This window comes from Malus domestica, chromosome 12, assembly GCF_042453785.1.
Source record: "Malus domestica chromosome 12, GDT2T_hap1".
NCBI classification, from domain to species: Eukaryota; Viridiplantae; Streptophyta; class Magnoliopsida; order Rosales; family Rosaceae; genus Malus; species Malus domestica.
This window is the reverse complement of record NC_091672.1, coordinates 15,444,826-15,450,526: the sequence shown is the minus strand read 5'-3', so window position 1 is coordinate 15,450,526 and position 5,701 is coordinate 15,444,826.

Below are 5,701 nucleotides of genomic sequence, written 5' to 3'. Positions count from 1 at the left end.
AGTCTCGAGGTCGCCCACTTGCCCACGCATAAGCTAATTAGTTGTTCATCAAAGAATCTTACGGCCCTTATTTCACTCCACGTGTCATGTTCTCCACGTGGCTCAACAAGGTTGGTCCTATAATCATAGGAATTACCAATTAATTGATGAGGTTTAAGAGGGTAAATGGCGAAGAAAATGATGGTTTTAACGTTTTGAATTTGTTTTCAAAAGGGTGCAACGTAATTGTACCATTGAAATTTCTCACTTCTAAAAATACATTTTATTTATTTTCATAATAATCTTCTTTAAATGTTAGTTCAACATGTTACGTTGTTCAACAATCAATTTGTTGTTAGTCACGTAGTATTTGAACAAGATGTAGTGAGTGTTAATGGAGGCGATATTTCATGAAAACTATAGGTAATTTAACGGGGTGGGATAGATCAGCAATGTTTGTTTTATGTCATGCTCTATTAAATGGTTTGAGCTGCATCTTATATTGTTCAAAACGCTTTCTTAATTGCTGATTGTAGTCAGAGTCAAATTTTATGTACCTTGCATTCTGAAACTTCTAAATTAATAAAGTTTTGCTCATATAGTTGAGGTTCTTAAAGAACACAAGTATCAAAGAAAAAAACATGTTACAATTTAGGAACATGTTGATTTATTTAAAAAGGAACGCATGTGTGGAACTTGAGTATCATATTAAGATAAACAAAGCACAAAAGGAGGAGCACCATTAGAATGCTATCTTGATAGTCATTGATATTGCCAAATAAAATTTATAGCCATGGCTTGTTTTTTGTTTTCTATTCTTTCCTTTTTTTTTCTCTCTTTTTTTTTCTTTTTAAAAAAAACAAGAGATCAATTGGTGGTTTCGCCATGGTGTCCACTCTTTTGGGAGACATGAAGACTTATGTGGACATTTTAGCCTCCTCCTGAGCAACATAGTGTGATTCAACAACATCAGAAATCGAACTCATAACGTGTTATGTGAAATACGGATCTGAAATTCATCCTTAACCATTAGACCATCCCATGGTGGTTTATAAGGGAATTAGATCCTCTCCGGATGTCCTCATTGGGAATACGGGGAATCAATTAATACCAACCGTTTATAAAAAATCGTGCAGTTACAATTAAATATTTTTTATATTTTCAAAAGTAAAACAATTTCGTTTTGCGTAAAATATATAAAAAAAGAAACAATTGTAACCGCGCGATCTTTGATGAACGGTTGTTATTAATTGATCATCGAAATCTTCGGTTAGAGAATCCGGAGAAGATCTAATTCCGTTTATAGCCATGGCTTGTTGACTATTCTCTATATATAATAAACAAGATTAGTTTGCTGACGTTTTGTATGGTCACGGAAGGAAAGCTCATTACAATTACATGCATAATTTTAGGCAGCATGTCACGTCGAAAGGGATTTTAATAATACGTTGATTAAACCAAGAATGAGTTATTTCAAATCTTGTTTATATTTTTTTTATAATATTTAAAAAATAAAATTAACTTATATAAAAGTACGATTATTAAGCCGGCATACATATGGATTCCAGCACTGAGAAGAATTAATAAACAAAGTCCATATTACTAGCCTCAATATAACACCCACAGAGACACACACATATATAAGAGAAGATTTTTAAAATCATATCCTAGTGATCAAACCATTAGATATATTAGAACAGTGTTAAGACGTAAAATCTTGCTTAGCACTTGCTCCACCGGGTGTTTATTGATATATCAATGCCAGACATAACTGCGTATACTACATCCTACAAATTTAATTTCTTTAGAACAACTCTAATGATTGAGGATAAAGTTTACAAATTTAAGCCAAAAAATTTTAAGCCGCAACGAGAAATTACTTTTCTTCTCCAATAGTTCCTAAATTTTAGCTAATGAATTTAATTTTGGGCTGTCAAATCTTTTTTTTACCTTTAAATTTGATCTCATCTTATCACAGTCGTTGGATTATAAGTAAAAAAAAGTTTGAAATATGATTGTTGGATGGTCAAATTATTTGGACCGCTAGATAAACCTTTCCAGCCCATCAGTTCATAAAGAGTTGTTGCTAGTGTTAGACTTTATATATTTCATAAACAATTAAAAACACTAACTTGAAAGAATCCATAAATTATGCTCAATTGATAAAATACTTGAAGTCAACATGGCATGTAGAAAAGATGAACCATCTTTGATAGAACCTTGTGGAATCGGCTCAACCATGGACTTCTCATTTGGGGGAAATCATATTGGAATCCTGTGAAATAATATGTTAGTTGACCAAAGTCTTCTGCACACTCAACACTCCTTTATACTCGAACTAATGGGGTGTTCATATGAGTTTCTGTGTATTGTGAACAGGGACCTTAGCCTTGTATTTATATGGACTTAACCCTAATGAATCCTCCCATAATAATGTCATTAGAATTCCTTACAGTCCAAGGATATTTGATACACCAAATCTCATTCCAAATAGGATAGAATTAGGAGCCCTTATTCCCCAACGAAATGTTGAATATATTAACTTTACTTGGGGTACAAGCTATAACTATTAACTAAATCCTAATCTTATTTATATTCGAAGCAATCCTTGAATTAACTGAGTAGACCTATTAGTCGTTGGATTATGATCCAACATCCAACATTCTCCCACTAGGTCAAACAGTTAATTTAGAAAATATCTTTAATGGATTTATAAGCAAGATTACTTTATTGGCCAATGAATTTAGTCAAGCTAATAAGCTTCCTGCGTATTCTGTCAAATGGAGTTCACTTATCTACAACTATCGGAGACTATGAACTTGGTTGCTTCCTTGAGCTCTTATAATCACTGAAATAAGCTCTCCATTCACATGAAATATACGCCACAAGTTTGGTAGTTAAGTGAATCAAAAACCTGAATTGAAAGCATCAATTCATTCACTTATTGGTCCTCCTTATCAATCTTTATAAGATTGCCTTATGCTTCCTATGAAGCTCATAAACTGCAGAACCAGCTTACTTTTATGTCTAACAAAATTGATGACACAACTCTTTTGCAGTTTAAGACGTTCACTGCTACCTTATGTGTTCTGAACTACAAAACCTATGTACAAAAGTCAATCCTCCTAGTACTTAGAACACAACTAAAAATACAACTTTGCTACTTTATGGAATTCACAACAGAAACTAAAGATTAAATCCATACCTTAATGTAGCTTGTAAATTTTGTTGCTTCCTTATTGTCATGAATCACAAACAAAACTAACTAATAGCTGCATAAAACCTTCACAGCTTAGTAAATCACAACAACCTTATATGAATGTGTAATGCCAATATGGATCCTTATTCAACTATTTACAACTGGCTACAATTTCAATTTTTGAAATTTAAACCCACATTCATAATATCTTAAAAGACTTTTACAAATAGACATAAAAACCAATCAAGTGAGGCACATATAGTTAGCTAAACATCCTTCGTGGCATAACCTACACATTTAAGGTATTCCTCCCACTAATCAATTATATCTTATATTGAATGCGAGAAACAAATACCATAACCAGATGCATATATTCATCAAAAACATGTTATTACACCTTACACTTAATCATATTATACAACAATGAATATGTTAAGCCAAAATTCGTTTAGCAGGTATAACTTCATGCCAATTCTTCCAGTCATTACTTCCAAATACTATGTATCTAACAACTTAAAATGAAATTGTCTTTACAAGAACTTAACCAAATATAGTTAATTATGTATGGTACGAGTGTTAAAACATGAGAATATTGTCATACATGCATACAAATTCGAAAATAAACAGTGGAACAATTATAGGATTGAAACTAGACAATCCTAATAAAATCTAGAAAATTTCAATTATAGCATGCATCGTTTTTCCACAAACTCGACTTTCAAATTCTAGGGAGAAACATGCAAAAAGTAAATCTAAGTTTAATACTCAAAACCTTTACAAACGTATATTAGCATAAGAACAACTCCCGTGGATCTTTAGAACTTAGCATGTGTGACTTAGATTTACAAATAAGTCAATGAGTGCGAAGCCCAATTATTTGTTTATCAATTCTCCTACTTGGGCAAACACTCATTGCATTTGTTACTCTGAAAAACATATAGGTAAAAATATATTTTTATTTGTACTAGTATAGAATTTCCCAAAATATCTTAGTAAAGTAGTATACTATACCAAAAACCAAGATTCCAGCTTGAGGAATTACATAATTAACGTATAATTGATGCGTCCCAAAATCACATAGACTATATGAGAGACATTAAACTTTATAAATAGAATATGAAATTGTTCTAGAGCTAAAAGATAGCTCAAATTTTTCGACACATAAGAAAACAATGAAAACTCCAGTTTGGGACTTTCAACTGAGCACATGTTACTAATAAAATCACCATAAATAGAGTACACCACCAATAAGCACGAATTTTTTCAGTCTATAAGTAGACATATATATGAACAACATATTCAAATTTCAAGTCATTCTTAGGTCATCCAATCATTCGTTTGTTAAACTTAATTGAAACGATGAAAACTGCCAGACTAGACTTTCAATTGAGCATGGGTTACTAATGAAATTCCTATAAATAAAATACACAACCCAAAATCACGAAATTTTTCAGTCTACAAATAGACATATATATGAAGAATATATTCAAATTTCAATTCATTTGGTGGTCAATAGCTCAGTCGTTCCAGAGGTAGACCAGAAATGAAGTCTAGCAAGAGGTAGACCAGGGTTACATATATATGTCTAGCAATCGAGACGAAATGAAGTCTAGCAAGAGGTAGACCAGAAAGAGGAGATGCATATTGAAACTTTTCGGCAGGCCATGAACGATAATGCTTCATAGGTGGCGGAGGTCCGGGTGCTATTTGAGATGACGTCTGATCGGAAGTACTATGAGGGATATGACCAGGGTTACATCTCATGCTTAGGTGGCCAGGGTCAAATAATTAAGATTTTATTAGAATAGTGTAAATGCACATATGCTAAATGTAGAGATTCGGAATCAAAAATTGATTGTCTTAGATGAAGCTCTTACAAAAAGCACATCAATTTATCGTGATATAGAAATTAATAATTTTTGTACTACTTTCTAAAAATTTACTTATATTGTACCTCTTTGTCAAATATTGATAGAGATGGACCATTGGCCCCCTTCTAACCACACCGATATTGTCTCAACTTAACCACCTATTGTTAGGTATTTAGTTTTATCACAAAAGACCTTGGTCTTATTAGGAGTGGAACTAAATACTTATATATTATGTTTTATTTTCTCAATTCCTCGATGTGGACTTATATTCAACATGTCTTCTCATGTTGTACCACCACATAACTAGTTGCATGTCGGACATTAAGCGTTGAAGCATGGTGTTACGTTAAACCGGTAAGTCAGGCACATCATGGACCCATAAGACCCACAATTAAACCCTCTCTCATCCCATGATAAACATTTTAGGCTCATGCAGGTCCACCATCACCATCAACGATATTGTCCCAACTTAACCACCTATTACTAGATGTTCAATTTTAACACAAAAGACCTCGGTGTTATTAAGAGTGGAACCATACACTTATATTTTGTATTTTATTTTCTAAATTCCTGATGTGGAACTTATATTCAACATCTTTTTTTTTAAGCAATAGTGTATGTTGGTTCGTGCAAATTACGAAAATAATAATCA